At 38.7% G+C, this 27,819-nt stretch overlaps 1 protein-coding gene across 1 annotated transcript in view; it reads left to right on the top strand.

The window, feature by feature from the left end:
• ZFAND3 (zinc finger AN1-type containing 3) overlaps window positions 1-27,819 on the top strand; it is a 118,478-nt gene that overhangs the window by 46,995 nt on the left and 43,664 nt on the right. The window lies entirely within an intron of this gene.

The following is a 27,819-nucleotide window of genomic DNA, read 5'->3' as shown; positions in this document are numbered from 1 at the left end:
GATGTAACCTGATTCATCAGACCAGGCCACCTTCTTTCCATAGTGCACCTGGTGGCATTTCTTCTCCAGGTAAGTGAGGCACACACCGGACAATCCACATGATGTAACCTGATTCATCAGACCAGGCCACCTCCTTCCCATAGTGCACCTGGTGCCATCTCTTCTCCAGGTAAGTGACGCCCAGACACCCGGCCGTCCACATGATGTAACCTGATTCATCAGACCAGGCCACCTTCTTCCCATAATGCACCTGGTGGCATTTCTTCTCCTGGTAAGTGACGCACACACCCGGCTGTCCACGTGATGTAACCTGATTCCTCAGACCAGGCCACCTTCTTCCCATAGTGCACCTGGTGGCATTCCTTCTCCAGGTAAGTGACGCACACATCGGACCATCCACATGATGTAACTTGATTCCTCAGACCAGGCCACCTTCTTCCCATAGTGCACCTAGTGACATTTCTTCTCCAGGTAAGTGATGCCCAGACACCCGGCTGTCCACATGATGTAACTTGATTCCTCAGACCAGGTCATCTTCTTCCCATAGTGCACCTGGTGCCATCTCTTCTCCAGGTAAGTGATGCACAAACCTGGCCGTCCACCTGATGTAACCTGATTCATCAGACCAGGCCGTCTTCTTCCATTGCTACATACCCCAGTTCTGATGGACACTTTTGACCATGGATCAGGGTCCTTGTGAGCGCTCTGACCGGTCTATGGCTTCTCAGCCCCATACACAGCAAGCTTAGATGTCCTGCGTGTCCTGACACCTTTCTGTCCTTGCAAACCATAAGGATGTCAGCAGTTTGCTCTATAGCAGTTCTTTTGTGGGGTTCAGGCCAGACGGCTAACCCCCCCCCCCCCCCCCCTATCAATGAGCCTTGGTCGGAGCTGCTCCGATTCCTAGGCCAGCTCGTCAGCTTCAGACACGGACTCTTCGCTGCTGCCTGATGCATCCTAACTAGAGAACAGGGACTCGATTCGTACAGATCCCAGCCTCTGAGCATTGAGGGTCTCGCCCCACTGATTGAGACTCCCCCCGCTCCCGTGATTGATAGAGCCAGACATCTCACTTGGCCCTGTCAATCTCCGAGTAGGGGGCTCAAGCACAGCCAGGATCTGCACTGCTCAGGTAGGGGGGCTCCAGGGGGCCGCCCCTCACTGCTCAAGGGGGCTGGTTTTTGAAGGAATTTGATTCATATGAAGCGGTTCATTCGCCTGTAAACCTGATCTATTCCACCCGACAGGCGCCATTGTCTCCAATGAACCCCAGGATGCAGCAGATCGAGGCGGGTCACACTGACGGCACGCCAAATGAAGCTGTGACATTGTGTCAGGACGTGAGATGTCTGCTCTGTGCTCAGAGACCTCTGACCGCCCACCCAGCGCTCTCATGATATCGCTCTTCGCTGTCACGGATTGTGATATCTCTTATATATATAAAACTGAATTTGTCTGTCTGTCTGGACGTCTGTCTGTCTGGACGTTCTTTATGCGCCAGACATGCGGGCACTATGAAGGTCACTGTTAAAGGGGCGGGCACTGTGAAAGTCACTTTTAAAGGGGCGGTCACTTTTAAAGGGGCGGATACTGTAGAAGTCACTGTTAAAGGGGTGGGCATTGTGAAGGTCATTGTTAAAGGGACGGGCATTGTGAAGGTCATTGTTAAAGGGGCAGGCACTGTGGAGGTCAATGTTAAAGGGGCGGCCACTCTAGAGGTCACCGTTATGGGGGAAACTGTCGATATCCTTTTACGGCACACAGAAACATAAAATGAAATAGATGAAATATACCCGTGCGAAGCCGCGTCCTTCTGCTAGTCTCTTATAATAATACAGAATATCCTTATATCATACACCCCCCCCCCTTCCCCCCCGCGCCTCCTCCAACCTTACTGCAAGAGATACCTCACTGATCAACACAAGATGTGGACATCTCTTCTTGGAAGGATAGTGAGTGCAGCTCTGGAGTATAATACAGGATGTAACTCAGGATCAGTACAGGATAAGTAATGTATGTACACAGTGACTGCACCAGCAGAATAGTGAGTGCAGCTCTGGAGGATAATACAGGATGTAACTTAGGATCAGTACAGGATAAGTAATGTATGTACACAGTGACTTCACCAGCAGAATAGTGAGTGCAGCTCTGGAGTATAATACAGGATGTAACTCAGGATCAGTACAGGATAAGTAATGTATGTACACAGTGACTGCACCAGCAGAATAGTGAGTGCAGCTCTGGAGTATAATACAGGATGTAACTCAGGATCAGTACACGATAAGTAATGTATGTACACAGTGAGTGCACCAGCAGAATAGTGAATGCAGCTCTGGAGTATAATACAGGATGTAACTCAGGATCAGTACAGGATAAGTAATGTATGTACACAGTGACTGCACCAGCAGAATAGTGAGTGCAGCTCTGGAGTATAATACAGGATGTAACTCAGGATCAGTACAGGATAAGTAATGTATGTACACAGTGACTCCACCAGAAGAATAGTGAGTGCAGCTCTGGACTATAATACAGGATGTAACTCAGGATCAGTACACGATAAGTAATGTATGTACACAGTGAGTGCACCAGCAGAATAGTGAATGCAGCTCTGGAGTATAATACAGGATGTAACTCAGGATCAGTACAGGATAAGTAATGTATGTACACAGTGACTGCACCAGCAGAATAGTGAGTGCAGCTCTGGAGTATAATACAGGATGTAACTCAGGATCAGTCCAGGATAAGTAATGTATGTACACAGTGACTACACCAGCAGAATAGTGAGTGCAGCTCTGCAGTATAATACAGGATGTAACTCAGGATCAGTACAGGATAAGTAATGTATGTACACAGTGACTGCACCAGCAGAATAGTGAGTGCAGCTCTGGAGTATAATACAAGATGTAACTCAGGATCAGTACAGGATAAGTAATGTATGTACACAGTGACTGCACCAGCAGAATAGTGAGTGAAGCTCTGGAGTATAATACAGGATGTAACTCAGGATCAGTACAGGATAAGTAATGTATGTACACAGTGACTGCACCAGCAGAACAGTGAGTGCAGCTCTGGAGTATAATACAGGATGTAACTCAGGATCAGTACAGGATAAGTAATGTATGTACACAGTGACTGCACCAGCAGAATAGTGAGTGCAGCTCTGGAGTATAATACAGGATGTAACTCCGGATCAGTACAGGATAAGTAATGTATGTACACAGTGACTGCACCAGCAGAATAGTGAGTGCAGCTCTGGAGTATAATACAGCATGTAACTCAGGATCAGTACAGGATAAGTAATGTATGTACACAGTGACTGCACCAGCAGAATAGGGAGTGCAGCTCTGGAGTATAATACAGAATGTAACTCAGGATTAGTACAGGATAAGTAATGTATGTACACAGTGACTGCACCAGCAGAATAGTGAGTGCAGCTCTGGAGTATAATACAGGATGTAACTCAGGATCAGTACAGGATAAGTAATGTATGTACACAGTGACTGCACCAGCAGAATAGGGAGTGCAGCTCTGGAGTATAATACAGAATGTAACTCAGGATCAGTACAGGATAAGTAATGTATGTACACAGTGACTGCACCAGCAGAATAGTGAGTGCAGCTCTGAAGTATAATACAGGATGTAACTCAGGATCAGTACAGGATAAGTAATGTATGTACACAGTGACTGCACCAGCAGAATAGTGAGTGCAGCTCTGGAGTATAATACAGGATGTAACTCAGGATCAGTACAGAATAAGTAATATATGTACACAGTGACTGCACCAGCAGAATAGTGAGTGCAGCTCTGGAGTATAATACTGGATGTAACTCAGGATCAGTACAGGATAAGTAATGTATGTACACAGTGACTGCACCAGCAGAATAGTGAGTGCAGCTCTGGAGTATAATACTGGATGTAACTCAGGATCAGTACAGGATAAGTAATGTATGTACACAGTGACTGCACCAGCAGAATAGTGAGTGCAGCTCTGGAGTATAATACAGAATGTAACTCAGGATCAGTACAGGATAAGTAATGTATGTACACAGTGACTGCACCAGCAGAATAGTGAGTGCAGCTCTGGAGTATGATGTAACTCAGGATCAGTACAGGATAAGTAATGTATGTACACAGTGACTGCACCAGCAGAATAGTGAGTGCAGCTCTGGAGTATAATACAGGATGTAACTCAGGATCAGTACAGAATAAGTAATATATGTACACAGTGACTGCACCAGCAGAATAGTGAGTGCAGCTCTGGAGTATAATACTGGATGTAACTCAGGATCAGTACAGGATAAGTAATGTATGTACACAGTGACTGCACCAGCAGAATAGTGAGTGCAGCTCTGGAGTATAATACAGAATGTAACTCAGGATCAGTACAGGATAAGTAATGTAATGTACACAGTGACTGCACCAGCAGAATAGTGAGTGCAGCTCTGGAGTATAATACAGGATGTAACTCAGGATCAGTACAGGATAAGTAATGTATGTACACAGTGACTGCACCAGCAGAATAGTGAGTGCAGCTCTGGAGTATAATACAGGATGTAACTCAGGATCAGTACAGGATAAGTAATGTATGTGCACAGTGACTCCACCAGCAGAATAGTGAGTGCAGCTCTGGAGTATAATACAGGATGTAACTCAGGATCAGTACAGGATAAGTAATGTATGTACACAGTGACTGCACCTGCAGAATAGTGAGTGCAGCTCTGGAGTATAATACAGGATGTAACTCAGGATCAGTACAGGATAAGTAATGTATGTACACAGTGACTGCACCAGCAGAATAGTGAGTGCAGCTCTGGAGTATAATACAGGATGTAACTCAGGATCAGTACAGGATAAGTAATGTATGTACACAGTGACTGCACCAGCAGAATAGTGAGTGCAGCTCTGAAGTATAATACAGGATGTAACTCAGGATCAGTACAGGATAAGTAATGTATGTACACAGTGACTGCACCAGCAGAATAGTGAGTGCAGCTCTGGAGTATAATACAGGATGTAACTCCGGATCAGTACAGGATAAGTAATGTATGTACACAGTGACTGCACCAGCAGAATAGTGAGTGCAGCTCTGGAGTATAATACAGGATGTAACTCAGGATCAGTACAGGATAAGTAATGTATGTACACAGTGACTGCACCAGCAGAATAGGGAGTACAGCTCTGGAGTATAATTAAATTGCAGCTCTGCAAAACACGGACACTGGCCATGTGCGTTCCGCATTTTGTGGACCGCACATGGCCGACACTTTAAATAGAAATGCCTTTTACGGATTTTTTTACGGATACGGATTGCACACTGTGTGCTGTCCACATCTTTTGCGGCCCCATTTAATATGAATGGGTCCTAATCCAACTTTGCAGAACGGATCTGGACCCATTTTGCGGACGTGTGAATGGACCCTTAATCTCTTCTCACTTCCATGTATAGCTGTCAGACGATCCTTTTTTTCCCCGTTTCTTTCGCGGCTCTAGTCACCTTGACCTTTATTTTGCGGCTTTGGTTTTATTTTTGGATTGAGTTTGTTTGCTGGAGGCCGGAGCGGCGGATCGCTCAGGTAGCTCCAGGTTTTCTTTCCCTGCGGACTGTACTCCATATTACAATCTAATTCCGTGTCCGTGTCGCGCACGCCTGAGCCCTTAATTTGTAGATTGCAATGCAGTTTGTTTTGTGGTGTTTTTTTCGCCATAATCCAAGTTGAATGTAATGAGCCGTGTGCTTTGGGGACATGGCTTTGCTTCACCAATTAGAACAAGTGGTTACTGAGAGAGTGTGTTTTAAATAAAACATGGCATCTGTGAGTGCCACCGCCGCCCCCGGAGAGTGGAGGCAGCAGCTAGGTTAACCCTTCCCTGCCCTCACCAGTCACAGGAACAAGGGGACACACATCACCAGCCATGGAAGTAACACACAGCATGATGTACCGCAACCACTGTGCACCAGATTTCTGCTGTAGCCCAGAAATGGATCAGATGTAGTATGAAACCACATCAGACAAAGGTTGTAGTAGTACTGTGGCCCCTCAAGATTCAATGGCTTCATCCATAGGAGGCAGTATTATAGTAGTTATATTCCTGTACATAGGAGCAGTATTATAGTAGTTATATTCCTGTACATAGGAGCAGTATTATAGTAGTTATATTCTTGTACATAGGAGCAGTATTATAGTAGTTATATTCCTGTACATAGGAGCAGTATTATAGTAGTTATATTCTTGTACATAGGAGCAGTATTATAGTAGTTATATTCTTGTACATAGGAGGCAGTATTATAGTAGTTATATTCTTGTACATAGGAGCAGTATTATAGTAGTTATATTCTTGTACATAGGAGGCAGTATTATAGTAGTTATATTCTTGTACATAGGAGCAGTATTATAGTAATTATATTCTTGTACATAGGAGCAGTATTATAGTAGTTATATTCTTGTACATAGGTTCAGTATTATAGTAGTTATATTCTTGTACATAGGAGCAGTATTATAGTAGTTATATTCTTGTACATAGGAGCAGTATTATAGTAGTTATATTCTTGTACATAGGAGGCAGTATTATAGTAGTTATATTCTTATACATAGGAGGCAGTATTATAGTAGTTATATTCTTGTACATAGGAGCAGTATTATAGTAGTTATATTCTTGTGCATAGCAGCAGTATTATAGTAGTTATATTCTTGTACATAGGGGCAGTATTATAGTAGTTATATTCTTGTACATAGGAGGCAGTATTATAGTAGTTATATTCTTGTGCATAGCAGCAGTATTATAGTAGTTATATTCTTGTACATAGGAGGCAGTATTATAGTAGTTATATTCTTGTACATAGGAGCAGTATTATAGTAGTTATATTCTTGTACATAGGAGGCAGTATTATAGTAGTTATATTCTTGTACATAGGAGGCAGTATTATAGTAGTTATATTCTTGTACATAGGAGGCAGTATTATAGTAGTTATATTCTTGTACATAGGAGCAGTATTATAGTAGTTATATTCTTGTACATAGGGGCAGTATTATAGTAGTTATATTCTTGTACATAGGAGCAGTATTATAGTAGTTATATTCTTGTACATAGGAGCAGTATTATAGTAGTTATATTCTTGTACATAGGAGCAGTATTATAGTAGTTATATTCTTGTACATAGGAGCAGTATTATAGTAGTTATATCCCTGTACATAGGAGCAGTATTATAGTAGTTATATTCCTGTACATAGGAGCAGTATTATAGTAGTTATATTCTTGTACATAGGAGCAGTATTATAGTAGTTATATTGCTGTACATAGGAGCAGTATTATAGTAGTTATATTCTTGTACATAGGAGCAGTATTATAGTAGTTATATTCTTGTATATAGGAGCAGTATTATAGTAGTTATATTCTTGTACATAGGAGCAGTATTATAGTAGATATATTCTTGTACATAGGAGCAGTATTATAGTAGTTATATTCTTGTACATAGGAGGCAGTATTATAGTAGTTATATTCCTGTACACAGGAGCAGTATTATAGTAGTTATATTCCTGTACATAGGAGCAGTATTATAGTAGTTATATTCTTGTACATAGGAGGCAGTATTATAGTAGTTATATTCTTGTACATAGGAGCAGTATTATAGTAGTTATATTCTTGTACATAGGAGGCAGTATTATAGTAGTTATATTCTTGTACATATGAGCAGTATTATAGTAGTTATATTCTTGTACATAGAGGGAAGTATTATAGTAGTTATATTCTTGTACATAGGAGGCAGTATTATAGTAGTTATATTCTTGTACATAGGAGGCAGTATTATAGTAGTTATATTCTTGTGCATAGGAGGCAGTATTATAGTAGTTATATTCTTGTGCATAGGAGGCAGTATTATAGTAGTTATATTCTTGTACATAGGGGCAGTATTATAGTAGTTATATTCTTGTACATAGGAGCAGTATTATAGTAGTTATATTCTTGTACATAGGAGCAGTATTATAGTAGTTATATTCTTGTACATAGGAGGCAGTATTATAGTAGTTATATTCTTGTGCATAGCAGCAGTATTATAGTAGTTATATTCTTGTACATAGGGGCAGTATTATAGTAGTTATATTCTTGTACATAGGAGGCAGTATTATAGTAGTTATATTCTTGTGCATAGCAGCAGTATTATAGTAGTTATATTCTTGTACATAGGAGGCAGTATTATAGTAGTTATATTCCTGTACATAGGAGCAGTATTATAGTAGTTATATTCTTGTACATAGGAGCAGTATTATAGTAGTTATATTCTTGTACATAGGAGGCAGTATTATAGTAGTTATATTCTTGTACATAGGAGGCAGTATTATAGTAGTTATATTCTTGTACATAGGAGGCAGTATTATAGTAGTTATATTCTTGTACATAGGAGCAGTATTATAGTAGTTATATTCTTGTACATAGGAGCAGTATTATAGTAGTTATATTCTTGTACATAGGAGCAGTATTATAGTAGTTATATTCTTGTACATAGGAGCAGTATTATAGTAGTTATATTCTTGTACATAGGAGGCATTATTATAGTAGTTATATTCTTGTACATAGGAGCAGTATTATAGTAGTTATAATCTTGTACATAGGAGCAGTATTATAATAGTTATATTCTTGTACATATAAGGCAGTATTATAGTAGTTATATTCTTGTACATAGGAGGCATTATTATAGTAGTTATATTCTTGTACATAGGAGCAGTATTATAATAGTTATATTCTTGTACATATAAGGCAGTATTATAGTAGTTATATTCTTGTACATAGGAGGCAGTATTATAGTAGTTATATTCTTGTACATAGGAGCAGTATTATAGTAGTTATATTCCTGTACATAGGAGCAGTATTATAGTAGTTATATTCCTGTACATAGGAGCAGTATTATAGTAGTTATATTCTTGTACATAGGAGGCAGTATTATAGCAGTTATATTCTTGTACATAGGAGGCAGTATTATAGTAGTTATATTCTAGTACATAGGAGCAGTATTATAGTAGTTATATCCCTGTACATAGGAGCAGTATTATAGTAGTTATATTCCTGTACATAGGAGCAGTATTATAGTAGTTATATTCTTGTACATAGGAGCAGTATTATAGTAGTTATATTGCTGTACATAGGAGCAGTATTATAGTAGTTATATTCTTGTACATAGGAGCAGTATTATAGTAGTTATATTCTTGTATATAGGAGCAGTATTATAGTAGTTATATTCTTGTACATAGGAGCAGTATTATAGTAGATATATTCTTGTACATAGGAGCAGTATTATAGTAGTTATATTCTTGTACATAGGAGGCAGTATTATAGTAGTTATATTCCTGTACACAGGAGCAGTATTATAGTAGTTATATTCCTGTACATAGGAGCAGTATTATAGTAGTTATATTCTTGTACATAGGAGGCAGTATTATAGTAGTTATATTCTTGTACATAGGAGCAGTATTATAGTAGTTATATTCTTGTACATAGGAGGCAGTATTATAGTAGTTATATTCTTGTACACAGGAGCAGTATTATAGTAGTTATATTCTTGTACATAGGAGGCAGTATTATAGTAGTTATATTCTTGTACATAGGAGCAGTATTATAGTAGTTATATTCTTGTACATAGGAGGTAGTATTATAGTAGTTATATTCTTGTACATAGGAGGCAGTATTATAGTAGTTATATTCTTGTACATAGGAGCAGTATTATAGTAGTTATATTCTTGTACATAGGAGCAGTATTATAGTAGTTATAATCTTGTACACAGGAGCAGTATTATAGTAGTTATATTCCTGTACATAGGAGGCAGTATTATAGTAGTTATATTCTTGTACATAGGAGCAGTATTATAGTAGTTATATTCTTGTACATAGGAGCAGTATTATAGTAGTTATATTCTTGTACATTGGAGAGCAGTATTATAGTAGTTATATTCTTGTACATTGGAGAGCAGTATTATAGTAGTTATATTCTTGTACATAGGAGAGCAGTATTATAGTAGTTATATTCTTGTACATAGGAGGCAGTATTATAGTAGTTATATTCTTGTACATAGGAGCAGTATTATAGTAGTTATATTCTTGTACATAGGAGCAGTATTATAGTAGTTATATTCTTGTACATTGGAGAGCAGTATTATAGTAGTTATATTCTTGTACATTGGAGAGCAGTATTATAGTAGTTATATTCTTGTACATAGGAGCAGTATTATAGTAGTTATATTCTTGTACATAGGAGAGCAGTATTATAGTAGTTATATTCTTGTACATAGGAGCAGTATTATAGTAGTTATATTCTTGTACATAGGAGGCAGTATTATAGTAGTTATATTCTTGTACATAGGAGCAGTATTATAGTAGTTATATTCTTGTACATTGATGGTTTGGACATGTCAGTATTAATCTGACTGAAGTTTTTCAGTTGTTTTTTTTTTACATTTTTAAGTTCACTGGTTATTAATCTTTGTGTTCTCATGTGTCCAGTTTCTTCTTTTCATTTATGGTCGGTTACTTGGGGGTCTTCTGGAATCCTTGTGGGTTTGGACTTTTTTGGCATTTCATCCTCCATGGCCACATAAATCCACACATTTTTTATTTATTTTTTTAGGATCATTCTTTGACTTTTCTTTGTTCTTCCACTTTACCCTCGGGGCTCCGTCTGTTATTTGAAAGGCAGAATCCATCATTAGCCAAATCTCCATTGTTTCTGTGAATAACACAGGACGAGGATTTGAATATTCTATGAATAGTAAGCGAGGCTTTGTGTGCTGTTAATGAAGCTTTGCCCCGTCCCCGGGGGCCACTTTCTCATAGATGGTGAGGAGCTACCACCTGTGTGCCGCGTTGTTTTTCCGATAACCCTCCTGATAGTATCGTGAGATGCAGCTTCCGGATTGTAGACCAATACTGAGGCGTCCTAATATTTTCACCTTTCTGGAAGCTGCTGTAAGGTAATTGCCTCAGTAGCAAATTCCTAATATAATGTTCTTATCTTAAGATTCAATAATCCATTCAGCTGGTGTTCCCCTTTACATTACATGTAATACCATCAGTAACAGGATATATGGCAGTGATGGGGGCCCCTGCATCCGCTAGAATTACAGGCTGCAGCAATCTACCTGGCATTGTGCACATTTGGACTTATTGATGGGATCACAGACCCCTGTTTTCCAGTTCTATATTTCATAAATGTAATTCCAGACAGTGAAGACTGACACAGTGCAAAAGCCATCCGCACATGATCAAGAAACTCTAAATTTCACTGCGTCTTCCTATGCTCTCAGTAACATGTCGATCCCATATTATTCCCATTTCATTACCCCCCCCCCCCCCCCCCCCCCCCCCCACTCTCAGACCTCGTGTTCCTCGTGCCGTCCCTCGGAGTTCGCAGTGATGTTTTTTGCCTGCAGACCAGATTGATAAGACGGTTTTGGGCTCCTCTTTTTCTCTTCTCGCTGCTCGTCACGATGACTGATGACTGCGGAGAAGCCGCGCGCTCTTAGGCCGCGCTCTCAGACGCAATTTTAATACCATTGATTTTTCGAGAGAAACAGATTTTGTTACTTCATAACTTTTTTAATTCTTAAAGGAAACCTGGAAATAGTCCAGTTCTGATCATCAGACCTTGCTGACCTCGGATGATAAACCTTGGGCGGGAGGTCCAATATGTCATAAAACATGGTGTGTCCCCCCCCCCCCCCCTCCATCATGGAAGCTGAGAAAGCGTGACTTTCATCTGTCTACAGTAATCAAGGAAACCAGAAATATGTAGTTTTATTAAAAATATTCAATTAACAAAATGTGAAGAGAAACATGGCCGCCTTTTTCCAGAAATAGCGCCACACCTGTCCGAAGGGTTGTGTCTGGTATTGCAGCTCAGCTCCTTGAAGTGAATGTCAGCCAAGCCGCAGTACCACATACAACCTGTGGTCAGGTGTGGTGGTATTTTTTAGTTTTTTTTCTCATTTAATTTCTGTAAAGTCACACCATAGAATTTATTTTATCTCCCAATTAAATTAGTCTGTACTGTTTCTTTAAATTGCACCTGAAGTAACTTTAAAAAACAAAAAAAACATAAAGCTGTTGTATGCTTATAAAAGTCTGTAAATGTAATGGAAGGAAAGTGTTGTCTTCTCACTTCTTAGAAACCAAAAAAAAAACATTGAATGTGAAGTCGTAAATAGAAAAGAGGGAGGAGGGGGATGGTGCTGCAGAATCTTTCTTATGCTGTGAGAGGGGAAAGGGAGGAGCAGGGAGAGATATCTGATTGGTTCTGATAATACAGCTCTGACATCACATCAGGAAGAGCCCGCCCACTTGGTGGGGAGTGGGAGGAGCAGGGTGAGATTTAGGATTGGCTCAGAGCATACAGAGGAGCTCTGACATCACACCAGGAAGGGCCCGCCCACTTGGCCGAGAGGGGACAGGGAGGAGGAGGGTGAGAGATCTGATTGGCTCAGAGCATACAGAGGAGCTCTGACATCACAGCAGGAAGAGCCCGCCCACTTGGCAGAGAGAGGGGAGAGGGAGGAGCAGGTTGAGATATCTGATAGCAGGGTGAGATATCTGATTGGCTCAGAGCATACAGCGGAGCTCTGACATCACACCAGGAAGAGCCCGCCCACCTGGCAGAGATACGGGAGAGGGAGGAGCAGGGTGAGATATCTGATTGGCTCAGAGCATACAGCGGAGCTCTGACATCACACCAGGAAGAGCCCGCCCACTCGGCAGGTTCCACAAGATTTTTAATGAATATGCAGGAGGGGGATTTTATCTTGCACTTTGATACCTTAATATGATGCACTTAAACTAAAGCTGTGACACCAGTGAAGCAGCTAGCAGCTGGTCTCAGAGCAGAGCAGCACAATGTGACTCCCTCCGGTCTGATATCATTGGTGAGCCGAGCTGAGGCCTTCTTCAGGCAACTTGGGAAGTGGCAGCCATTACTCTGCTTAGTAGGGAATTGGTGGAGTGAAGGGCCTAACAGGTAATTGAGGGGCCTGTTAATGTGCAGAATATATGGTGGGGTGATGAGTTCATGTAGGGAGGAGCAGCTCTGTGGGTGGAAGGCCCCTTTAAGGCTGGGCCTGTATGTACATATGTATACTGTGCACGCCACGTTCCTGTGAAGCATCCATCACTCAGTGATATCTGCCTGCAGTAGTCGAGCTCCCGCCAGTCGCCCATTAGAACCTGTCAATTCCTGCGCCGCCTCTCGTCTGTAGAGATGATCGGCGTACGAAGACCGATGGTTATTTTGTTGCAGGGCCTCCGGACCCTCCATATTAATTTGTATGCTTCTCCAGCTTGATTAGAGTCATCACCCCCCCCCCCCCCCCCCTTCGTGACGCGTCCCGTTAGCTGTAATATACGGCTCTTTTCTGAATGAACTTGTCAAGCGCTTTCAGGTTTCTTGATCTATGGGACCAGATTAATCCTGCAGCCGCGATATTCAGCCATTCGTCATCTCCCTTCAAATTAATTCTGACACGCCACCGTAGCGGGCATTCCTGTCATGGGATCCGAGCACAAAAGTAACGATCCCCCCACCCCCCCCCAGAAAAAAGAAGTATCTGAGTATTATATCTAATATATAAAGATGTGTGTATGTCCGCTAAAGGAATCCGTACCGTTGCTGTGGATGACACTGTTAAGGGAGCGGAGTGCTGTGGAGGTCACAGTTCAGGGGGCAGGTAGGGTGGCAGATCAGGCCACCCTTAAAAGACGGACTTAAAAAACCCACCCCCGGGTTCCGCTAAGCCAGGCCACACCCCCTCCCACTCCACAGCCAACGGGGATTGAACAAATGAAGGTAAAAATCAGCTTCAGGGGTGGGAGGGAGGGTGACGTTCTCCCTGCAGCTCACACTCGGACAGCACAGTGCTGCCGTCTGAGAGCGAGCTGTTCAAAGGGACATCCCTGTGTCCGTCCAGGCCCTGCAGGCAGGCTGCTGTGGAGGTCACAGTTAAGGGGTCAGGATGCTGTGGAGGTCACTGTTAAAGGGGTCGCCCCTTTTGGGGCAGGTACTCCGCTCTTAGGCAGGGATAGCCAAAAAGGACACCCAGGGATAGGTCATCTCCCGACAACACCTCGCTTCTCTGGTTACAGCATACTCTGACCAAGTGACCCACATTGTGTATACATTGTATCAGTTATATGCTATCCAGCCACACTACTTTATTTAACCTAAGTATAATCCTTTTTGTGGGGGTTATACTTAACATTTTATTATCCACATTATTTGATTAAAAGACACACACAAACATTACATGAAAGCCGGGTCCTTCAGCTGCCTGTAGCATAAAGCATGGTGGGGCGGGGGGTCGTCATAGCGCTATCCAGATGGCACTCAAGGTTGCCCATTGGGCGGCGTGTACATGTTGCACCCAAAGACGAATCCACCCTGCTGCCCTGATGTTAAGTTTAGAGGGCGACATTTTAAGGGACCCTCCGCCCAGAACATTATGGTAGGCCACCCGTCTGAAACTGTAGAACCACAGCTTAGGAATAATTTATTTTAGTGCCATGTTTGATTTTTTGTTAATGTATGTGTCAGATAAATGTATAATGAGCCCTATATGTAAATGACAGACACCGATGTAGAAGGACTCCTTCCACTGCTGTATACTATGGCTGGAGCCTCAGTGATGTGCTGAATGTGGCTCTTATTCATTCTACCTCTCCTCAGCGCCCTCTTGTGTCCAGCAGCAGCAATGCAGGGTGCCGCCAGTAAGCTTCAGCTCCCGGCCATTGACGAGGATCATTTACCTCAGAACGTGCGATATAATTATCAAAACGATGCTTGACATAATAAATCCAATGCATCGCGCTCCTCGGATAGACAGCTGGTCATTAACTGGATGTCGTCTGCTGACAGAAATCCACATAATAATATGGCACAACATTGATACAAGTCGTTTGAATTGCAGTTCTTCACCGTTATCGAGATCTTTGCTTACTGTCAGTGAAAAGAATCATCATTGATCTAAAAAATAAAACCTGTGAGGCGTGTGACGTCTAGAGAAGGTTCCATACGCTGCTACATTTGTATCCAGTCCACACAATCCTCTGATACATTGTAACAATCTGTTGCTGATGTGTCGAACTCCCTGGATACAACTGTAACCAACTCTTAGCTATGAGAAGTTGGAAGACAATGTTTCTGTTCACTCACATCAAGCAGAGATCTTGAAAGCGAAGGAAATGTAACAAAAAAGACAAGTTTCAGAACCTAATATTACAGTGATGTATTTATGTAACCCCCTCCCCCGCCATACGTAGTCCATCAAGGGAAGGGCAGTGAGGACCAGACTTGGAGGCTTGGAGCTCAGAGGTGACCTGTGGTTACCTGGTGCAGTGAAATGATGGGAGTATCGCCATATGGCAGCAGCTGAGCCGCTATCGAGTGTAGACGGCGCCCCTCCCCCACATTCAAAAGGTTTTTTGTCTTCATTCCTGTTCTCACTGGCTTCCGTCTATTAGTGGCTGACTGTGAAGTGGAGTGACATGGGCCATCTGCTATATGTTGTACCCAACCCACTAATGGCTCCATAAAAAAGTGAGAAATCGCACTTTCCTCGCGTCTAAATAGCTGCAGTGTTTGTGTGAAGCCACCACCCAGACGCTGTAATTAATTACAGAAAAATTAGTGAAAGTGTAATAATTACATTGCTCATCAGCATCTCAGGGTCTTACAGTATGGAATTCAATCATCTAATGTTCCCAGCAGCAAAAACAGCGAGCGTCGCACCTCCCCGATCCACTGAATATTATACAGAAATAAGTCCTGCACCTTTACCCCGCTGTCCAACCCCCCATGTCCTGCACCTTCACCCCGCTGTCCAACCCCCCCATGTCCTGCACCTTCACCCCGCTGTCCAACCCCCCATGTCCTGCACCTTCACCATGCTGTCCAACCCCCCATGTTCTGCACCTTCACCCTGCTGTCCAACCCCCTATGTCCTGCACCTTCACCCTGCTGTCCAACCCCCCATGTCCTGCACCTTCACCCTGCTGTCCAACCCCCCATGTCCTGCACCTTCACCCTGCTGTCCAACCCCCATGTTCTGCACCTTCACCCTGCTGTCCAACCCCCCATGTCCTGCACCTTCACCCTGCTGTCCAACCCCCCATGTCCTGCACCTTCACCCTGCTGTCCAACCCCCCATGTCCTGCACCTTCACCCTGCTGTCCAACCCCCCATGTCCTGCACCTTCACCCTGCTGTCCAACCCCCCATGTCCTGCACCTTCACCCTGCTGTCCAACCCCCATGTTCTGCACCTTCACCCTGCTGTCCAACCCCCCATGTCCTGCACCTTCACCCCGCTGTCCAACCCCCCATGTTCTGCGACTTCATCCCGCTGTCCAACCTCCATGTTCTGCACCTTCATCCCGCTGTCCAACCCCCATGTGATGCACTTTCACTTATTATCCAACGCATGTCCTGCAAACATGAGATTTGGGCATTTCCACTATAAAAAAAAAAAAGCAATTCTGGAGATGTTCTTGAGGTGCAGACAAAATGAGTGTGCAAGTGATTAAATATGAAAAGCAAAGGAAAGATCTCAGTCAAACATAACCCCAAGACACCAGATGTGCAGCCTCGGGTTTCTGGTAGTGCCACAAACTGAGAGTGAGCCATCAGGTTTAGGTAGGTTAGTAGATGGTGAAATTTCAGTTTTTGAGAGATTCAGTTTCAGAGTGAGGACATGTTAGAGACAGGCACTGGTGCTCTGAAGTACAGCATGGGTGAGGTCATGAGATGAGGTATATAATTGGGTGTCATTGGCATAGAGATGATAGTGAAAACCAAATCTGCTGATGGTCTGTCAAATACGGGCTCTGTAAAGAGAAAGAGGAGAGCACCTAGGACTGAAACCTGAGGAACCCCAACAGCAAGACAGGGAGGAGGGGAGATAGAGCCAAGCTAGCGATATGCCCCCAATGTCCAGGATGGGAATACCCCTTTAAGGCCAATAGATTGGATCATGGTGATGAGGAGATGGTGGTCTACAGTATCAAATCCAGCAGAGAGATCCAGAAGAATGAGTAGAGAGTAGTTGTCATTCTTTTTTTTACTGTCCATAGATCACTAGACACTTTGAGGTCAAAAGCCAGATTGTAAGGGGTCGAGAAGAGTTAGCAGAAAGGTGGATTATTAGGCGGCAGTAGGCAAGATGTTCCAGGAGTTTATAGATGAAGGGGAGGTTAGAGACAGGTCGGTAGTTAGCAGCACAGATTGGGTCGAGAGGTTTTTTATTTTAGTAGTCGCATTATAACAGAATGTTTAAAAGAGGACCAAAAGATACCAGAAGAGAGAGAGGATAAATGTAGTTAGGTGACTGACAGCTGGGTGGTGAGACTGAAGAAGGTGTGAGGGAATAAGATCTCTACTGCAAGTCATCGAGAAGAAGAGAGGAGCTTGGAGACTTTTTACAGGGTCAAATGAGGAAGAGAGAACACCTTTTACCCACCTGTCCAACCACCGTGTCCTCAACTTTCATCCATCTGTCCAATCCACCATGTCCTACCCCCATATAATGCACCTTCCCCATCTCTCCTTTCCACTGTGTCCTCCAACTTCACCTATCTGTCTAATCACCATGTCCTGCACCTTCACCCCCTGTTCAACCCCAAGGTGACTCCTGCACTTTCACCCATCTTTTCAACCCCCATATACTGTACCTTCACCCCTTCCAACCATGTCCTCAACCTCTACTCATCGGTCCAACCCCCATGTCCTACACATTCACCCATCTATCTAACAACCACACCCTGCATCATTACCCATCTGTCCAACAGCCATGTCCTGCACCTTCACCCACCTGTGTAACAGCCATTTCCTGTCCCTTAACCCATATGTCCAACAACCATCTCCTGAACCCTTACCCATCTGGCCAACCATGTCCAGCACTTGTATCTCTCTGTCCAATTCACTGTATTCAGTACCTTTTACCTATATGTCCAATCCACTGAGACTTTGGGATGAGGAGAAGAAAATATTGAGGGCCTGAGGAAAAGATGGAGGAAATACTGGAAACCCAATGAGTGACTAGAGGAAACGGCAGAGACCTGAGGAGCAGGGGAATGAAACGCCGGAGACCAGAGGAACAGGTTAAAGAAACACCAGAAACCTGAGGAACAGGGGGTAGAATTACCAGAGCCCTGAGGAGCAGAGGACAGAAACCTTAAGAAAAGGGAACTGAACGTCCAGAGGCCTGAGGAACAGAGGAGGGAACCATAGACCTGAGGAGCAGAGGGTGGAATTATCAGGGACCAAAGGGGTGGAGGGGTTAGTGTTCCTGGTGGCTGATTATGGAGTGAGAGCAGTCATGGGACCTCATTTCACCTCCTCAGATGGGGGCGTCACATTTCATCTGGCGATAAGGTCCTCTCGTCTGTCTTCATTTGAGTGTTCTCATTATCATCCAGTGCAATCCCACGCTGACTCCAACAATTGGCTTTGGAATGAGAATCCGTCACCTGGAAGAGACAAGTAATGATGGAAAATGGATACATTTTACTACTGATCACTCACAGCGCTATAGACAGATGTAGCAGAGCTAATCGTGTGGAACAGCTTGTGGTGTTGTCTTCCTCATCATATTACGGTATAATACTCCCGCCCCATCTTCTGCAGAACCTCCTAACACAGCATTAGCACCTCTGTCCCCTGTGGTCACGCCGGTCTCTTGCAGGCAGCACAGATAATGTAGATATTCACATCTGAGCCGATGCTTCTCTATCTGCGGAGTCCTCGCGAGCTGCACTTCATCTCCTCATGATTTATTCCGCGGTATTGGATTTCTTGCCTTTTAGCGCAGAGCGTTGGAGAGTTGGAAATTTCACCCTGGCCTCACCGTAACCTTATAACGCAAGACACCCAGTTCCTGAATATTTCCAGTGTAAAAGGTATAATGTAATTCATCCCCATAGCTGCCCGAACAGAGATAAGCCCTCCCATAATGTATGCGCCGCTTATCCAAACCGGAAAACTGGCTGAAATGCGATCCGTGAAGAAAAGCGAAATACAACCTAATATATTTACAGAGAATGTATCCGGAATATAGAGAGTATGAGAGAGCCATTCCAACCTGTCCGCATAGCAGGCAGTATTATAGTAGTTATATTCTTGTACATAGGAGCAGTATTATAGTAGTTATATTCTTGTACATAGGAGGCAGTATTATAGTAGTTATATTCTTGTACATAGGAGGCAGTATTATAGTAGTTATATTCTTGTACATAGGAGCAGTATTATAGTAGTTATATTCTTGTACATAGAAGCAGTATTATAGTAGTTATATTCTTGTACATAGGAGGTAGTATTATAGTAGTTATATTCTTATACATAGGAGCAGTATTATAGTAGTTATATTCCTGTACATAGGAGGCAGTATTATAGTAGTTATATTCTTGTACATAGGAGGTAGTATTATAGTAGTTATATTCTTGTACATAGGAGCAGTATTATAGTAGTTATATTCTTGTACATAGGAGCAGTATTATAGTAGTTATATTCTTGTACATAGGAGCAGTATTATAGTAGTTATATTCTTGTACATAGGAGCAGTATTATAGTAGTTATATTCCTGTACATAGGAGCAGTATTATAGTAGTTATATTCCTGTACATAGGAGCAGTATTATAGTAGTTATATTCTTGTACATAGCAGCAGTATTATAGTAGTTATATTCTTGTACATAGGAGCAGTATTATAGTAGTTATATTCTTGTACATAGGAGCAGTATTATAGTAGTTATATTCTTGTACATATGAGCAGTATTATAGCAGTTATATTCTTGTACATATGAGCAGTATTATAGTAGTTATATTCTTGTACATAGGAGCAGTATTATAGTAGTTATATTCTTGTACATATGAGCAGTATTATAGTAGTTATATTCTTGTACATAGGAGCAGTATTATAGTAGTTATATTCTTGTACATAGGAGCAGTATTATAGTAGTTATATTCTTGTACATAGGAGGCTGTATTATAGTAGTTATATTCTTGTACATAGGGGCAGAATTATAGTAGTAATATTCTTGTACATAGGAGCAGTATTATAGTAGTTATATTCTTGTACATAGGAGGCAGTATTATAGTAGTTATATTCTTGTACATAGGAGGCAGTATTATAGTAGTTATATTCTCGTACATAGGAGCAGTATTATAGTAGTTATATTCTTGTACATAGGAGCAGTATTATAGTAGTTATATTCTTGTACATAGGAGCAGTATTATAGTAGTTATATTCTTGTACATAGGAGGCAGTATTATAGTAGTTATATTCTTGTACATAGGTGCAGTATTATAGTAGTTATATTCTTATACATAGGAGGCAGTATTATAGTAGTTATATTCTTGTACATAGGAGCAGTATTATAGTAGTTATATTCTTGCACATAAGAGGCAGTATTATAGTAGTTATATTCCTGTACATAGGAGCAGTATTATAGTAGTTATATTCTTGTACATAGGAGCAGTATTATAGTAGTTATATTCTTGCACATAGGAGGCAGTATTATAGTAGTTATATTCTTGCACATAGGAGCAGTATTATAGTAGTTATATTCTTGTACATAGGAGCAGTATTATAGTAGTTATATTCTTGTACATAGGAAGCAGTATTATAGTAGTTATATTCTTGTACATAGGAGGCAGTATTATAGTAGGGTATATTCTTGTACATAGGAAGCAGTATTATAGTAGTTATATTATTGTACATAGGAGCAGTATTATAGTCGTTATATTCTTGTACATAGGAGCAGTATTATAGTAGTTATATTCTTGTACATAGGAGCAGTATTATAGTAGTTATATTCTTGTACATAGGAGGCAGTATTATAGTAGGGTATATTCTTGTACATAGGAAGCAGTATTATAGTAGTTATATTATTGTACATAGGAGCAGTATTCTAGTAGTTATATTCTTGTACATAGGAAGCAGTATTATAGTAGTTATATTCTTGTACATAGGAGCAGTATTATAGTAGTTATATTCTTGTACATAGGAAGCAGTATTATAGTAGTTAGATTCTTGTACATAGGAGCAGTATTATAGTAGTTATATTATTGTACATAGGGGCAGTATTATAGTAGTTATATTATTGTACATAGGGGCAGTATTATAGTAGTTATATTCTTGTACATAGGAGCAGTATTATAGTAGTTATATTCTTGTACATAGGAAGCAGTATTATAGTAGTTATATTCTTGTACATAGGAAGCAGTATTATAGTAGTTAGATTCTTGTACATAGGAGCAGTATTATAGTAGTTATATTCTTGTACATAGGAGCAGTATTATAGTAGTTATATTCTTGTACATAGGAGCAGTATTATAGTAGTTATATTCTTGTACATAGGAGGCAGTATTATAGTAGTTATATTCTTGTACATAGGTGCAGTATTATAGTAGTTATATTCTTATACATAGGAGGCAGTATTATAGTAGTTATATTCTTGTACATAGGAGCAGTATTATAGTAGTTATATTCTTGCACATAAGAGGCAGTATTATAGTAGTTATATTCCTGTACATAGGAGCAGTATTATAGTAGTTATATTCTTGTACATAGGAGCAGTATTATAGTAGTTATATTCTTGCACATAGGAGGCAGTATTATAGTAGTTATATTCTTGCACATAGGAGCAGTATTATAGTAGTTATATTCTTGTACATAGGAGCAGTATTATAGTAGTTATATTCTTGTACATAGGAAGCAGTATTATAGTAGTTATATTCTTGTACATAGGAGGCAGTATTATAGTAGGGTATATTCTTGTACATAGGAAGCAGTATTATAGTAGTTATATTCTTGTACATAGGAGGCAGTATTATAGTCGTTATATTCTTGTACATAGGAGCAGTATTATAGTAGTTATATTCTTGTACATAGGAGCAGTATTATAGTAGTTATATTCTTGTACATAGGAGGCAGTATTATAGTAGGGTATATTCTTGTACATAGGAAGCAGTATTATAGTAGTTATATTATTGTACATAGGAGCAGTATTCTAGTAGTTATATTCTTGTACATAGGAAGCAGTATTATAGTAGTTATATTCTTGTACATAGGAGCAGTATTATAGTAGTTATATTCTTGTACATAGGAAGCAGTATTATAGTAGTTAGATTCTTGTACATAGGAGCAGTATTATAGTAGTTATATTATTGTACATAGGGGCAGTATTATAGTAGTTATATTATTGTACATAGGGGCAGTATTATAGTAGTTATATTCTTGTACATAGGAGCAGTATTATAGTAGTTATATTCTTGTACATAGGAAGCAGTATTATAGTAGTTATATTCTTGTACATAGGAAGCAGTATTATAGTAGTTAGATTCTTGTACATAGGAGCAGTATTATAGTAGTTATATTATTGTACATAGGGGCAGTATTATAGTAGTTATATTATTGTACATAGGGGCAGTATTATAGTAGTTATATTCTTGTACATAGGAGCAGTATTATAGTAGTTATATTCTTGTACATAGGAAGCAGTATTATAGTAGTTATATTCTTGTACATAGGAGGCAGTATTATAGTCGTTATATTCTTGTACATAGGAGGCAGTATTATAGTAGTTATATTCCTGTACATAGGAGCAGTATTATAGTAGTTATATTCTTGTACATAGGAGCAGTATTATAGTAGTTATATTCTGATAATTAGGAGCAGTATTATAGCAGTTATATTCTTGTACATAGGAGCAGTATTATAGTAGTTATATTCTTGTACATAGGAGCAGTATTATAGTAGTTATATTCTTGTACACAGGAGCAGTATTATAGTAGTTATATTCTTGTACATAGGAGGCAGTATTATAGTAGTTATATTCTTGTACATAGGAGCAGTATTATAGTAGTTATATTCTTGTACATAGGAGGTAGTATTATAGTAGTTATATTCTTGTACATAGGAGGCAGTATTATAGTAGTTATATTCTTGTACATAGGAACAGTATTATAGTAGTTATATTCTTGTACATAGGAGGCAGTATTATAGTAGTTATAGGCTTGTACATAGGAGCAGTATTATAGTAGTTATATTCTTGTACATAGAAGCAGTATTATAGTAGTTATAGGCTTGTACATAGGAGCAGTATTATAGTAGTTATATTCTTGTACATAGGAGCAGTATTATAGTAGTTATATTCTTGTACATAGGAGCAGTATTATAGTAGTTATATTCTTGCACATAGGAGCAGTATTATAGTAGTTATATTCTTGTACATAGGAGCAGTATTATAGTAGTTATATTCTTGTACATAGGAGGCAGTATTATAGTAGGGTATATTCTTGTACATAGGAAGCAGTATTATAGTAGTTATATTATTGTACATAGGAGCAGTATTATAGTAGTTATATTCTTGTACATAGGAAGCAGTATTATAGTAGTTAGATTCTTGTACATAGGAGCAGTATTATAGTAGTTATATTATTGTACATAGGGGCAGTATTATAGTAGTTATATTATTGTACATAGGGGCAGTATTATAGTAGTTATATTCTTGTACATAGGAGCAGTATTATAGTAGTTATATTCTTGTACATAGGAAGCAGTATTATAGTAGTTATATTCTTGTACATAGGAAGCAGTATTATAGTAGTTAGATTCTTGTACATAGGAGCAGTATTATAGTAGTTATATTATTGTACATAGGGGCAGTATTATAGTAGTTATATTATTGTACATAGGGGCAGTATTATAGTAGTTATATTCTTGTACATAGGAGCAGTATTATAGTAGTTATATTCTTGTACATAGGAAGCAGTATTATAGTAGTTATATTCTTGTACATAGGAGGCAGTATTATAGTCGTTATATTCTTGTACATAGGAGGCAGTATTATAGTAGTTATATTATTGTACATAGGGGCAGTATTATAGTAGTTATATTCTTGTACATAGGAGACATTATTATAGTAGTTATATTCTTGTACATAGGAGCAGTATTATAGTAGTTATATTCTTGTACATAGGAGCAGTATTATAGTAGTTATATTCTTGTACATAGGAAGCAGTATTATAGTAGTTATATTCTTGTACATAGGAGGCAGTATTATAGTAGTTATATTCTTTTACATAGGAGCAGTATTATAGTAGTTATATTCTTGTACATAGGAGCAGTATTATAGTAGTTATATTCTTGTACATAGGAGACAGTATTATAGTAGTTATATTCTTGTACATAGGAGGCAGTATTATAGTAGTTATATTCTTGTACATAGGAGCAGTATTATAGTAGTTATATTCTTGTACATAGGAGCAGTATTATAGTAGTTATATTCTTGTACATAGGAGCAGTATTATAGTAGTTATATTCTTGTACATAGGAGCAGTATTATAGTAGGTATATTCTTGTACATAGGAGCAGTATTATAGTAGTTATATTCTTGTACATAGGAGCAGTATTATTGTAGTTATATTCCTGTACATAGGAGGCAGTATTATAGTAGTTATATTCCTGTACATAGGAGCAGTATGATAGTAGTTATATTCTTGTATATAGGGGCAGTATTATAGTAGTTATATTCTTGTACATAGGAGGCAGTATTATAGTAGTTATATTCTTGTACATAGGAGGCAGTATTATAGTAGTTATATTCTTGTACATAGGAGCAGTATTATAGTAGTTATATTCTTGTACATAGGAGCAGTATTATAGTAGTTATATTCTTGTACATAGGAGCAGTATTATAGTAGTTATATTCTTGTACATAGGAGCAGTATTATAGTAGTTATACTCTTGTACATAGGAGGCAGTATTATAGTAGTTATATTCTTGTACATAGGAGCAGTATTATAGTAGTTATATTCTTGTACATAGAGGGAAGTATTATAGTAGTTATGTTCTTGTACAAAGGAGCAGTATTATAGTAGTTATATTCTTGTACATAGAAGCAGTATTATAGTAGTTATATTCTTGTACATAGGAGCAGTATTATAGTAGTTATATTCTTGTACATAGGGGGCAGTATTATAGTAGTTATATTCTTGTACATAGAAGCAGTATTATAGTAGTTATATTCTTGTACATAGAGGGAAGTATTATAGTAGTTATATTCTTGTACATAGGAGCAGTATTATAGTAGTTATATTCTTGTACATAGGAGCAGTATTATAGTAGTTATATTCTTGTACATAGGAGCAGTATTATAGTAGTTATATTCTTGTACATAGGAGCAGTATTATAGTAGTTATATTCTTGTACATAGGAGCAGTATTATAGTAGTTATTTTCTTGTACATAGGAGCAGTATTATAGTAGTTATATTCTTGTACATAGAGGGAAGTATTATAGTAGTTATGTTCTTGTACAAAGGAGCAGTATTATAGTAGTTATATTCTTGTACATAGAAGCAGTATTATAGTAGTTTAATACTGCCCCCTATGTACAGGAATATAACTACTATAATACTGCTTCTATGTACAAGAATATAACTACTATAATACTGCTCCTTTGTACAAGAACATAACTACTATAATACTTCCCTCTATGTACAAGAATATAACTACTATAATACTGCTCCTATGTACAAGAAAATAACTACTATAATACTGCTCCTATGTACAAGAATATAACTACTATAATACTGCTCCTATGTACAAGAATATAACTACTATAATACTGCTCCTATGTACAAGAATATAACTACTATAATACTGCTCCTATGTACAAGAATATAACTACTATAATACTGCTCCTATGTACAAGAATATAACTACTATAATACTTCCCTCTATGTACAAGAATATAACTACTATAATACTGCTTCTATGTACAAGAATATAACTACTATAATACTGCCCCCTATGTACAAGAATATAACTACTATAATAATGTCTCCTATGTACAAGAATATAACTACTATAATACTGCTCCTATGTACAAGAATATAACTACTATAATACTGCCCCCTATGTACAGGAATATTAGTAGTTATATTCTTGTACATAGGAGCAGTATTATAGTAGTTATATTCTTGTACATAGGAGACATTATTATAGTAGTTATATTCTTGTACATAGGAGCAGTATTATAGTAGTTATATTCTCGTACATAGGAGCAGTATTATAGTAGTTATATTCTTGTACATAGAAGCAGTATTATAGTAGTTATATTCTTGTACATAGGAGCAGTATTATAGTAGTTATATTCTTGTACATAGGAAGCAGTATTATAGTAGTTATATTCTTGTACATAGGAGGCAGTATTATAGTAGTTATATTCTTGTACATAGGAGCAGTATTATAGTAGTTATATTCTTGTACATAGGAGCAGTATTATAGTAGTTATATTCTTGTACATAGGAGCAGTATTATAGTAGTTATATTCTTGTACATAGAGGGAAGTATTATAGTAGTTATGTTCTTGTACAAAGGAGCAGTATTATAGTAGTTATATTCTTGTACATAGAAGCAGTATTATAGTAGTTATATTCCTGTACATAGGGGGCAGTATTATAGTAGTTATATTCTTGTACATAGGAAGCAGTATTATAGTAGTTATATTCTTGTACATAGAAGCAGTATTATAGTAGTTATATTCTTGTACATAGAAGCAGTATTATAGTAGTTATATTCTTGTACATAGGAGCAGTATTATAGTAGTTATATTCTTGTACATAGGAGCAGTATTATAGTAGTTATATTCTTGTACATAGGAGCAGTATTATAGTAGTTATATTCTTGTACATAGGAGCAGTATTATAGTAGTTATATTCTTGTACATAGGAGCAGTATTATAGTAGTTATATTCTTGTACATAGAGGGAAGTATTATAGTAGTTATGTTCTTGTACAAAGGAGCAGTATTATAGTAGTTATATTCTTGTACATAGAAGCAGTATTATAGTAGTTATATTCCTGTACATAGGGGGCAGTATTATAGTAGTTATATTCTTGTACATAGGAAGCAGTATTATAGTAGTTATATTCTTGTACATAGAAGCAGTATTATAGTAGTTATATTCTTGTACATAGGAGCAGTATTATAGTAGTTATATTCTTGTACATAGGAGCAGTATTATAGTAGTTATATTCTTGTACATAGGAGCAGTATTATAGTAGTTATATTCTTGTACATAGGAGCAGTATTATAGTAGTTATATTCTTGTACATAGGAGGCAGTATTATAGTAGTTATATTCTTGTACATAGGAGCAGTATTATAGTAGTTATATTCTTGTACATAGAAGCAGTATTATAGTAGTTATATTCTTGTACATAGAAGCAGTATTATAGTAGTTATATTCTTGTACATAGAGGGAAGTATTATAGTAGTTATATTCTTGTACATAGGAGCAGTATTATAGTAGTTATATTCTTGTACATAGGAGGCAGTATTATAGTAGTTATATTCCTGTACATAGGGGGCAGTATTATAGTAGTTATATTCTTGTACATAGGAAGCAGTATTATAGTAGTTATATTCTTGTACATAGGAGCAGTATTATAGTAGTTATATTCTTGTACATAGGAGCAGTATTATAGTAGTTATATTCTTGTACATAGGAGGCAGTATTATAGTAGTTATATTCCTGTACATAGGGGGCAGTATTATAGTAGTTATATTCTTGTACATAGAAGCAGTATTATAGTAGTTATATTCTTGTACATAGGAGCAGTATTATAGTAGTTATATTCTTGTACATAGGAGCAGTATTATAGTAGTTATATTCTTGTACATAGGAGCAGTATTATAGTAGTTATATTCTTGTACATAGGAGGCAGTATTATAGTAGTTATATTCTTGTACATAGGAGCAGTATTATAGTAGTTATATTCTTGTACATAGAAGC

Source organism: Bufo bufo, chromosome 4 (genome assembly GCF_905171765.1).
Source record: "Bufo bufo chromosome 4, aBufBuf1.1, whole genome shotgun sequence".
NCBI lineage: Eukaryota > Metazoa > Chordata > Amphibia > Anura > Bufonidae > Bufo > Bufo bufo.
The sequence above is the reverse complement of the archived record's forward strand: the minus strand, read 5'-3'. Positions and strand labels throughout refer to the sequence as shown.